At 36.7% G+C, this 13426-nt stretch overlaps 1 long non-coding RNA gene across 1 annotated transcript; it reads right to left on the bottom strand.

Annotated features, from left to right (window-relative positions):
• Nucleotides 1–4641: 4641 nt before the first annotated feature.
• Nucleotides 4642–12304, bottom strand: LOC146747217 (uncharacterized). The gene is made up of 2 exons (XR_014929187.1): nt 12236–12304; nt 4642–4752 (listed from the first exon to the last, which is right to left on the bottom strand). It is a non-coding gene; the product is annotated as an uncharacterized LOC146747217 (long non-coding RNA).
• Nucleotides 12305–13426: the final 1122 nt, after the last annotated feature.

Raw genomic sequence — 13426 nt, 5'->3', positions numbered from 1 at the left:
CTTTCACTGTAAAATTACCTTCAGTGTCTGCAAATTCGAAGTAGTCCATGTTCACTTGCTTTGCATACTTTTCAAGGTATTGATAAACTCTCTGAAAATTTGCACTTTTGAATTCTTGGTCGTCCATAAGTGGATCATACTCATAATCGTCTGTCATTCAATGCACCATGTGTTGAAATGAAAACATATTATTATTTAAATGGTCAATAATAACACAAGTATTGAGTGATATACTAGTATTGAGTGACATACTATTATTATTACTAGTAATAAAACAGTTTGTGATTAAATTACTTTTAGTATGAAAAAATTACCTGATAATGATTGATTTGCTAGTTGGTTCTCAAGATTGAGAGTCTCTTGTGGCGGCCTACATACAATCGTGGGGAATGCAGTGTGTAAAGATTGGTCACCAAATGAACAACCATCCTAAACAATCATATAGATAGATCAGTATCAGTGCGAATTACTAGACTAACCTGCAGATACTGGAAAAATCAGACCTCTAACAAAAAACGTACAATAACTAAAATAATAATGGTCTGAAGGCAAATAATCGCATTCAATCATGCATGTCATTTGATGTTTACTTACATTATCTTCATCAACATCATCATCACTACTGTTATTTGGATGTTTGCCGCCAGTGCTTGTTAATTCCACTATATACAGGTCCCATGGATATCTTCTCCACAATCGACCATGGGTGTCGCTGAGGCTCCCAAGAACAAGCAAATTGAACAATAAGTCGTTAACACCTGTTTCGACCTAGATGATACACAAAGGAAGGAATAAATATGACCAGTATCACTGAACAAAATATTAACTATTTTGCATGTAATGCTTTTAAACTTCATACTATAAACATACATACTGTTGATGCAATGTCAAAATGAAATATAGTCGGTTTTGGTGATTCTGGTGGAGTAGTATATTCCTTTAGGGATTCAACAACCGCATTTTTGTCAACACTCTTCTCTGATAATGAAATAGTCACACACGTTTCTTTCTTTGATGGGCTTTCAGTTTTCAGCTGTGTCAGATTTTCTTTCAAACGTTGAACAAATAATGATTTTCCTGCACCCGGTAATCTGGACATCACAACTTGAACAGACGATCTTTTGAAAAAATGATATAATACTATTGAATCTCTTATATTATAATTGATTTACACTTGGACAAAGTATTTAACATCCGATAAATATTGTCAGGTAACTAAGAAATCTTCTAGAACCAATTCATTCTAATTCAAGACAATTTTGGGGTGACTACATTTTGTAAATCATTGTAGAATGAGTAATTTTATTAATGTGTAATCCATACTTATGACATGTGACATTTGCTGCAGGCAGAATGGTCTTCACTTCTGAAACTTCATCAACGAAATGTTTCTTCATATATTCTTTGACATCCTTTAATAGTGGTGGACTAGGAGCATCCACACGATAAGAGTCAAGAGCTGTAACTATGTGTGAAGAGTCTTCGTTTTCACGACTGCATATGACAACAAGTCTGTATTCTAAAATATTCGTGTATAATAAAAATGCCATTAACCCATAATTGTCGATCGAATTTAATCACTAAAGAAAACAGTACACATACATCAATGACTTTGAATTGATTTGAACACCTGAGGAAATATTGATGTACAAAAGTGGTGATTTTTATAATCAGTATCCTAAATGAATAACTTATTCTGCTGATATTTCAACAAAGTAAATCCTCCTTGGACACCACATAGTTTGGTGATAGATCTGGTTAGTCTGACAATGTTGGATAATGTTTTTGTATGCACATGTCGAGGTAATCATATGCCCACCTTCATTTATTGACTGCAAGCAGGTTATGATTGCTTGCAATTTATATCTTTGCGTGTTCAGTGAGATTTTGCAAAATTACATTATCTTTCAATAGGATGTAATGAATTTGGCAGTATACTTAATTGCCTTTTTTAACAGTGCTTAAGGTTTATTTGGTTATCTGTATCGAACCAAACCGGTAACCAGCCCTACCAATAATGCTCAACAAACAACAAACACCAATGAACGAACAATAATGCAGTTCAATTACCTTTACTGGTAAGCTTAGCAAGTGCACTTCTTTTTTCTTCAACCTTTGTACTAACTTCATAATCCAGCAGATCAGCATTCACTAAGCAATATATTCCTTTAATGTCACCAAACATAGCACGACGCAATAATAATATAACCTAGATAAAAGAAAACACAACATCTACATTTATTGTGTTGTTGGCAAACTTGTGGCAAGTAGGGTTTGGTGTAAAAAATACTGTACATAAACAATGTACATGTTGTTTACTTGATAGTTTATGTTGGAGATTTTTGAACGCATCAGTTTATGCATGATTGTGATCCAGTTCAAGAACGACTGACATAATTGAAATGAATGCTTAATAATATGTCTTAATAACGTATAATGTATGTGAGAAATTGATCGGCCCAAACATGTTTTTGAGGTAAGATGGCTGCCAGTCGGGTTTTTCTGTTTTTAGGTAATGATGTACACATCTGTATCTCGTTGTGGATAAATAGTTAAAGTAACTAGGTTGATGAATACTGTATGATTCCTGTAGAGATAACATGATGTATAAACATGTAAGTATAATTGACAACCGCTACAGTGTGCGACCTGACTCACCTCTTCAAATGATGTTTGCCTGGTACATAATAATACTTCATTTGCAGATGGCAATGGAAGATCCACCCCATGCATATATATGGACAATACTGTACTAAGTATTTCAGCTGTGAACAATATAGAAATACAAACATTATTTCTTATTAAATTGTACCTCGTATTCATATTGCTTATATATATATATATAAGTGTTAAAGAAACTTACCACTAGGTAATATAATTAGATTTGGCTTCCCAGGCTCTATAGGAAATAATGGTAATTGACGCTCAGGAACACCTGTACCTGCTACGGTGAATAAATATCAAATAAGAACATAAACTTGTAAGTTGAGTAGATGGACTTACATAGGTGAGTATGCTAGAATCAAGATATCATACATTCCTAAGTAGACACACTTGAAACACACTATATTCACTTATAAACAATTCGATCATAAACTATATATACAAGTTAATGCATGTATGCCTACCAAGTTCAGCGAGGTGATAAAGAAGAAGTCCAAGATGATACAGACTCAAATTATCACTTGATAATTCACTACTTTCTTCAGACGTCTTAAAATGGTCAGTCCAAATTACTTCAAGTTTTGCCTGCAAATCCCTGAAACCAAAAGCAAAGACAGATAATATAATATTGAGATGAAAGAGTAATATTATTATTGATATCCTCATAATAACTTTATCGTTATACATCTTCCAAACTCAACCGATTGATATATGAAGCCATGAAATAATCAGAACAGTAACAATTAGTAAAACCTTCCATATAAACTTTGATTATATCTGCCATTTTAGAACTGTATAATTTTTGATTTTCTTATAAGTTATGGTATACTGTACGTTATTGAGATAATTTAAAAAAGTGACAGGTGTATAAACATTAACAAACCTTTGGTGAGATACTAATGTGCTTAACAATGTGGTAGTGTTAATTTCTGAATCATGTTTAGAGGCAGATGGGTGAAAATACTTGACATCATCTATCTTGTTTATGTCCTCATTCATTTGTGGACCACTGTCTGGTGATGTTTCAATACTTTCCATGTACACTTCCCATTCACCACACAGTTGTGATAACAACTCTTCGTCATGCATGTTCTGGTAGCACCAGGGTATTGCATTATCTACATTCAAACCACATTTCATCATTGCAGCCTTAGCCACGTCTTCGTTCAGTCCTGCATCAAACACTCTTGAAATAAATGTTTGTACTTCTTGAACTGAAAAACTGGGAGGCGGTATTATCGGTGTATCTGTTCCTTCGGCCTGCACTTGTATATCTTGATTTAATTTTGCACTGTCTGTTTTTTCAAGAGCTAAAGGCTCTTTTTTCTGCAATGTTGAATCCCCAGTCATGATATTTATTTTTTCTCCATATAATTCATTCAACTTTGTAATTAGGCCTTCGTCATTCATATGTTCAAAACACCATGCTATCGCGGTGTCAATCTCTACTCCAATACCAAAATTTGCCACAGCCGCTTGTGCTATCTCTTTTTCAATACCTTCATCCTTAAGTGCTGACACAATGTCAAAAACATTTGTCTCTTTTCCACATGCTTCTGACTGAGTTATCTCAGTTTCTTCCATTGTAGTACACATGTCTTCCTGTGATGGGCCACGTTCATCGATGGTAACTACTTCAATGGTATCATCTGAAGAAATCGGAAATACAATGTTCAAAGCTCTCTGGACGTCTGTTGCACTACAGTCATGTTTCACATTCGATAAAAGAGAGTATCCCATCGGTGAAACTTGTCCATTTCCAGTGTGCAATGCTGCTAGTTCACGCTGAAGTTTAACAAGTTGCTCGGTCGTGAAGTGGTTTAAATAGTACATACGCATTCTTTGATCATCAATGTAATGTTCCCATTGTTGTAAACATCCCTCCATGAAGTCAGACAGGCTACGTAGTTGAGACAACACTTCACCAACTCCACGGATGACATCATGCGCTTTCCCAAAGTCTACAATCACAGATACTTTTCTTTCTTTCGCACAGTATATACTTGTCTTCAAATTAACAAACAGAGAGTTGCCAGCTTCACAAAGTTTAATGTATACAGTAGCCAATCGGATTACACCCGCAACAATCTGAAATAAAGTGAAAATCCAATTACCGGTCTCCAAAATATATAATGTATTAATATATTTCATGATGGACAATACAACATAATGATTTGTTTATGAACAAAGCAGTATACATGATCTAAATCACTGTCCCCTAAGCTTGTGCACTCCACACAGCTGCAATGAAATTTTAAACCGTATTTGATGGTATTGCCTGTATAAATACTAATGATTATACAATGTAACAATAGTGGGATTTATTGGCCAGAAGTTTCTGATTTAGAAGTCATCAGCATGTCTGTCCATTTTTAGCCCATCAGTAAGGAAAGAGAGATGAATGAAAGATGAGTGGGTCCTATGTTCTTTCAGAAGCTATACTCTTGTGCTGTCCCCTGACTCATTCACACAAGTTTTAATAATACAAATTATTGACTGTAACATCACAATACTGTTCAAGTATACATGTTTGTTTTAGCCCTGTCAACCTGTCCAATATTTTAACGTCAGACAAACTGAGATTTGAGATTTCCATTTTATAACCCTTTTTAACCCTCAGTCACCTAAATGACTTGTTCGTGATGAAAGGTATGCACCAAGCAGTCTTAATCACCAATGACAAAAGCAAAAACCAGCAGCTACTGGTCCAGTTTTCCAATTTGATAAAGACAGTATCAAACTCAGTGCAGACAAGATGAGATCTTGAATGCCTCTAACAACCACTTCCAAATTCCAATGGACGTTGAACACTTTCAGTCCCAATTGCCCTTCTACCAAAATGGACTTTGGGTTCACCTTTAGTATGAGCGGGTGTCCTGGTGTATGTTCAAGGATGTAGTAATGCTGATTCAAGCTAACATCAGCCTGGAGTCGCCAAGGTTGATCTGACCCATAAGATACACAACCAGTGTTTAACCTGTCCCAATCCTCTACAACTGCATTTTACACCACAACAAAATGAATACTGTCGGACATCACCTTCCCCTTTTCTAGAAGAAGGCATGCTGATGATCGTTAAGGAACACACTGCCAGTTTAACCAGTGATTCTGAGACAAAATATCTAAAAAGATGAAGTCACAGTTGAAGGTGTCCCCAACTAGTGCTTGGTCTAGGGGTGCATGCCCACCATCAATGGGTTGAGGCAAAACATTCTCAACATTCACTTGCTTGAAGTGGCAATGCTCATAAAAGACATGCTGCTGACAGATGTGTCCCTAGGGAAATATATAAGCAAGTATGCATGCACTATGGCTCTACTTCCGAACAACAATACATGACTGGATATAGAGCAGTTGTAGGTATGTAGAAAATGCATTGAACAGGGTTCACAGTCACTATGTTCTGATGGACCCCAGGCTTAACATTGAACATTGCAGATTCGTCAGCACAATCTGGTGATGTAAATCTTCCAACACATTGCGTTTCTGTTCTCATTATATTCAAACCTACCAACGACACCCCTAAATGTGTGCAGTACATTATCGACCCTGGAGAACAGTCCAGGATTGTTCGCAGGGCTTTTAGCACCTTTTATAAGGCATCCCTATGATGCCATATAACATAGCAAAAAGCTTGCCCTCCCAGGCCAGGACATTTGGGTTCTAAATGGGTTCCTGTTTTTCACTGTAAGGACTGAGGTGGAGCGTGTCCCATGCTAAATAAAATATGCAAAGCTTGTGTTGAAGACTGATTATTATGCATGGATTGTACAAGTATATATATATATATATATATACACATACTACAGTCAGAATAAACCCAGCCAATCATGTTAATTGTTACACATTACTTCAAAACCACTTTGGATTTTACGAATGCACTGCACGTGATTGCACTGAAAAGAGCCATGAACATTCCACATTGGAGACACCGCAAGATGTCTCCTTTCAACCATACACTGATACAGACCTCTTGCAGCCGACAACAATGACCCAACAGCATGTTTATTTCTGGTGAATAAACAAGATTTGTATTCTTACCCCCTCCCTCTAAAATTTTCTCCTCATATTTAGACATTTTAGAAAATGGACCCCTGGGGCTTGGAAATCCACAGAATTCCATTGATCCGCGTAAAATTCCTGTGTTTAGTAAGCACCATTTTATCCCATCTTCTATATACATTCAGCTTTGCTGCACTAGATCTGTTTTGTAAATCCACCACAACGTACAACAGTATAGCTGTAGTTACTGTCACTTTGCTGCTTTGAGAGATTGGTATAGAGGCATCGACTTCTTTGAAATTGAGGCTGTATATTGTGGACTATGGTGCTGAAATCATCAAATTACCCATTATTGGAGGTATGTATGGGGGTTTAAAAACTAACTCTGCGACGCGATTGTGCGACTCGCCGAATGTCGATTATTGCACTCTGCAACAGGATCGCAGTGTCACTCTGCGAAGAGCACGATTCCCATTGGTTGGTTGGACGAAAAGCGTGAATCTCAATGGTCGATCGATGTAAGGGTACACAGGATGCCTCATAGAAATGTTCAGTTTTAAATGGTCATTTCGCAGACTGCTCGCAAACTATGGTAAACAAGTATTTACCGACGACATGCCGCACGGTTCGGTAATCAGCAAGTATTTAACATTGATTTATTAACATGTATAACATCCCCGGAGGGGATGAGAGGGGTTACAAAACACATGCACGTTGGTGTTGGGTGCCTTATTACGATGTAACCTCAGTGAGCTGGTAACATTAACGCCATCCTGAAGTTGTAAGGCTTCGTCCGCAACTATGCTCATTAGCATAGGCGGCAGCTTCAAAGCGAGTAGAGCGCGAAGTACGTTTCACACGATCCGGGGCACACGATGCTACTTTTTTTTTTCATTAGCAAGTATAATTTGTTATGACTATATTCATCACTTTGAATTCCCAAATAAAGCGTGTAGCGGGTCAAACTGTTTCTAGGCAATCAATATCGTTTTATTAAGAATATTAAGAGAGAAAAAACGTAAAGCTGTGTGAATGGATTGAAACTACTGCTGAAGATGGAAAACTACTAGTAAAACGGCAGTGTCAACGGAAAATTAGATGAGTGCACGCTCTGCAAGAACGGAAACGATGGCTTTGTTTATTTGGCCGATGTCGACGAGCAACAGATTTCCTGTACTCACTTCCTAGTCTGATCACCGGCACTCAACGGTCTCGCGTAACGGTGTCGTCATCGCTTAACTAGTTGAAACTCTCGCGTTGATGCGAATATTTCAGCCTAATCGTCCCCTTCGAACCACTCGCGAAGTTGGTCATAATATGACCTAGGCGTGCTTGCTATCTGTTGCGATTCCGATGAAAAATTCTTAAAAAAATAAATATAAATTGCATAAACGAAGGGTGAACGCGAAAGTCCTAGTAATTTTGTATTTTACAGGCTGCAGGCAAGTCTAAATTAGTAAATATGACCCTGAGTTGCAGATTTGTCTTTGCCTCGTCTGTCATTGGCGTCTTTGCTTTCTTTTTTTTATCGCCATTGCGTTAGTAAGATGGTGTTATTAAAATAGAATATAGACTTAGAAAATGAAACGATTTCTCAGACGAAGTCTTGACTATAACAATGCTGACAATGGACGTTAGATAAATATGCATTGTTTGTGACAGGAAGCTTGTCACCCGTTCTATCAGAATCGTCAACAACAGAGTATAACCGGTAGTATACATGTACATGTTAGAAACATTGTGGAAATATTAACGAAACGGTAGTAGTGTTAGCGTTTGAGTACTGGTCTTTCCGAAATTTCGAAAAGCTGGGATGATGAATCAAGGTACAAAGTAACCGTTTTATCATTTTTTGGAAAATCAAGAAAGAAGAAAAAAGAATTTCCTTTCCCGCTACATTAAGATCAATATGGCGTTGATTTAAAAAAATCCATAATTTTCAGTAATACTGACTTCAAAAATTATGATACAAAAATAATTACATTCATACCACAAACCAACGCCGTTTTTGTTTACTTTTCACAACTGTTACAAAGTATTTCATTTCTGGTGGTTAAAATGGTCGATCGTAGACCACAAGTCTTGAGCCCGTTTATGATCTAAATGAAGGCAGACGATTGCAAACAACTGCTGTCATGGCAAACGTTGCACGTCGTGAATGATTTTTCTTTTCACTGCATGCGAATTATTTTCCTTGATGCACTCAACAAAGTCAAAGCAGACGTACAACATTCGTTGCAGAATGCGTGAAAAGTACTTCGCATTCCACTCGCTTTGAAGCTGCCGCCTATGCTAATGAGCATAGTCGTCTGGACCAGAGGGTCTATTTCGGGACGAAGCCTTACAACTCCAAGATGGCGATAACGTAACACCGTATTAAATAGGCAGTCAAAACCAACGTGCACGTTACACTATTTAATTTTTCTAGCCAGCGGTGTGATAAAAACCGTAAATCATGTGTCATTTGTTTGGTCCCATAATTTGTCTTCCATGTGCGGCATGTCACCGGCACATTGTGTTTACACACTTTTTTTACCGTACCTTTTTAACCATTTAAAACTTAATTTTTTATAAGGCCTGTGGTGAACATCGACCATAGGGATTCGCGCTGTTCGACCAACCAACCAATAGGAATCGTGCTCTTCGCACAGTGACACTGCGATCCTGTCGCAGAGTGCAATAATCGACATTCGGCGAGTCGCACAATCGCGTCGCAGAGTTTTTAGACCGCCATACATACATGATTATTGACTCCCATGTGCGAAGCACATAATGGGAGTCTTTGCAGTTAGTGTGTGTGTGTGTGTATGTGTGTCCGACTGTTCCACTGCTATCTCAAGAACCATACATCGGTTTTTGATGAAACTTGGTGCATAGATGCTCTGGGCCAATGCGCAGATTTGATTAGGTTTTGGTAAAAATTCATGCTTGTTAATTACCTAATTTGCATGATAATTAGCTAATTTTTAGCTGTTCTATGACTGTTCCACTGATATCTAAACAACCACTCATTGGATTTTGATGAAACTTTGTACATACATGCTCTGAACATATGCGCAGATTTGATTAGTTTTTGATAAAAATCCATGTATATTAATTACCTAATTTGCATGATAATTAGCTGATTTTTAGCTGTTCCATGATTGTTCCACTGATATCTAAACAACCACTCATTGGATTTTGATGAAACTTTGTACATGTACATACATGCTCTGAACTAATGCTAGGTTTTGATTAGTTTTTGGTAATAATCCGTGGATTCTAATTACCTAATTTGCATAATGATAAGTCAATTTTCGGTTTTTCCACTGATATCTCAAGTACTAATCATCACATTTCAATGAAACTTGGTACATAGATGTCATATGACACTGCACAGACCTGATAGTTTTTATGGTTATATCAGTACATATTAATTAATTTTCAGCACTTGATATAAGTAGTGAGCATTACATTTCAATGAAACCTGGTACTTACATACTCAAGGACTATGCAGAGATTGATTGTTTCCGATAAATGTTTGTGCATATTAATCACCTAATTTGCATATTTTTTTAATTTTCAGCTTTTCCACGGGTATCTCAAGTACTAATCATCGCATTTCAATGAAACTTGGTACATAGATCCTTTATGACTATGCAGAGACCTGATTAGTTTCAGGGTAATAATTAATAAATAATTGTGCATATTAAGTACCTGATTTGCATAATTAATTTTCAGCTTTTCTACTGATATCTAAAGTACTAATCATCACATTTCAATGAATCTAGAATTATGCAGACCCAACAAGTCATTGTCAATGACACGTCCCCGTTCCGTTCATATTTGAGTGACATATACATTCAAAGCAGATCATGACCGAAATGCACCTGCATATGTACAACACATTGTGCTAAATCTGAACAAAATCCATCCATGCATGACTGAGATCCGGTTCTGGAATTGTGAAAATACGTGATTTTGATGCATTTTCGACCTTAAAATGGCCATCATTCCGCTATTGTTAAGCAGATCATGAAACAAATGCACATATCTATTTGTGACATGATGTACCATGTGTGTGTGAAGTTTGAACTTGATCAATCCAGACATGTCTTGGATACGGATCCAGAACTGAATTCTTTAAAACAAAATGGCCGCCAGTCGGCCATTTCGAACCCGATTCAAAAAAAAAAATGACGTGCATCAAGGTCCTATTATGTTTAATGTATGTACCAAATTTGAACAAAATCAGTCCATGCATAACTGAGATCCGGGTCCGGAATGGTGAAAATGTGCGATTTTGATGCATTTTCGGCCTTAAAATGGCCGCTATTCGGCTATCGTAAATCGGATCATGAAAAAAATGCATGTGCATATGTCCCATATAATGTGTGATGTATGAGTGAAGTTTGAACTTAATCGGTCCATGCATGTTCGAGATACAGGTGATCACGGACGCACGCACGCACGCACGCACACAGGGCAAAACATAAGTCCCCGTTTTCGGGCTGCGTCCGAACGGGGACTAATTAGTTTCCGGTAAATATTTGTGCATAATAATCACCTAATTTGCATAATTAACCAACTTTCACACTAATATCTCAGGTACTAAACATCACATATCAATGAATGTACATGGATGGTGTAGGACAATAGACAGACCTGGATAATTGTGGGTTAAAATCTGTATATATTAATTACCTAATTTGCATAATTAACCAATTTTAAGCTTTCACACTGATATCTAAAGTACAAATTATTCCATTTCAATGAAACTTAGTATAAAGATGCTCTAGGACAATGTACAAACCTAATTAGTTTGGGGTAAAAATCTGTTCATATTAATTCCCTAATAATAATTCATAATTTCTTGGTTCTAATCACATTTTAATTAAACTTGGAAACATAGATTTTCTGTTACTTTGCGCAGACCTCATTAGTTTTACACTCAAATCTGTTCATATTAATTTTCTGATTTGCATAATTAGTTTTCAGCTAAGTAATTTCGAATTATATTTAGTGTGTCTCCAATACTCTCACAGCACAAGGGAGTTCTTTCTAAGCTTTCTTTGATTTGTGGTTTTGGTTTTCACATCGAAGATGGCTTTTTTTGTTCCTTACTGCTACTGGTAGAGGGATGTAGGAGCCTTTTCTCAGTGACTGATACTGGGAAATGTGCAACGAAATAGTCCTGACAGGATCTGTGTACTCTTGAATGTCATAAGCATTGTCCTTCCAGGGTTTGTAGCCGAGTATGCCCATCACAAGTCTTTGCAGGGGCCTAGAGATGTTTTCAAACTGATAGTGTATACTAGTTCTAGTCACCGCTTTTTCACGCCAAAGGCAAGCTGATTGATTGATTTATTTTTATCATATGCACATATATCCAAACCATAATTGCATGCAGATAAAATTTGTCAGCACAGAAAATAAACCAACATAGTGCTTAGTATACTGAATATGGCATATCACCTCATACCATACAAACACACCCTCACTATGATGACATCACTAGTATGTAAGTTTTTACACATGTTACTAATACATTTATCTAAACACAAAGCACACCGCAAATAAAACAACCTACGTCAGTAAATCTTTCAACTTCTTCCTGTCCCTGTTCAGCTCTACCAGCAACTAACATAAGTTTACTTTGTAGATCATTTAACTTTTCATAGTTATATTTTTTTTCTTGGTGTCTATTCTCACTGTCATTTGCAGCAGGTACAGTTAACTGTATAACACCATCAATAGAATTCTTTAAAAGTAAAAATAGAAATGTAGTGTTAAACACTAAAATTGCCATTACAGTTGTAATTGTAAAGTGTAGTTATCCATATTTCATGTATACCTTGAAATTGGTGGTTGAACCAACTGAGAAAATTCCTCTTCTATTTATGGCTTCTACTTCACTCCAAGTGGAGGTTTCAACAGATCCATGTGACTCCTTTACTTGTTTCAGCCATTTTAGTTGGTTGCTAATGTCTTTCTGCAATTGGCATGAAATACAAATAGAATAGAATATTTTATTTGACTCGAAATAATGTAAGAAATTACATAACTTATGGCCAAAAACCAACACCGTAACGCTTAAATACAACAATAATAATAAAAATAAAAAATTAAAAAGATGTTTAACAATTAGTATACATTTCTAAGATTTTATGTATATAGACTCGTAGACTGCTGGCAATGAAACTATCTTTTGAATTCATCAGTTTCTTAAACATGATCTGCTTAGGCAAACTTTGAAATTCTTTGTGCATTGAGATTACTCTCATAAATTTGCACCTAGCAGATTCAATCTCTGGGTTCCTGCAATCTAAGATAGCATGCATCTCATTGCCAACAGCTAGATTATCACATAGCATGCATAACCTTTCCTCTGGTGGTACTTGTAAATATACCGTACTTGACAGCGCCCATGCCCGGGCAAGCGCCCACCCCCACTTTTGCGCAATTTTTATATTCGGGGTCACATTCGGCAAAGCGCCCACCCCTTCAAAATGTAACTAATTTAAAACTTGGTCTTGCGTAACGAATCTTGGTAATCGTTTTTATGTGATACAGCGTGGATATCGACCGCTGTGAACATGTTGTAAATGCCTAGAACACGGTAACCGTGCGTAAACTACGCTTCGACAATGATATGTTAATACAAGTAAAATGCGGTAAATATTTCATGCCATATTCAGTTTACCTCTCAAAAATGGCTAGTTACTAGTTTTTTGGAAAAACTATGTCGTTTATTCGCTGAAATCAATTCCAAGAGATCGTA

The sequence above is a fragment of the Saccoglossus kowalevskii genome, chromosome 4, assembly GCF_978046115.1.
Source record: "Saccoglossus kowalevskii chromosome 4, keSacKowa6.1, whole genome shotgun sequence".
Taxonomy (NCBI): domain Eukaryota; kingdom Metazoa; phylum Hemichordata; class Enteropneusta; family Harrimaniidae; genus Saccoglossus; species Saccoglossus kowalevskii.
Note: the sequence above shows the minus strand (reverse complement) of the source record. Positions and strands in the feature narration are given on the sequence as shown.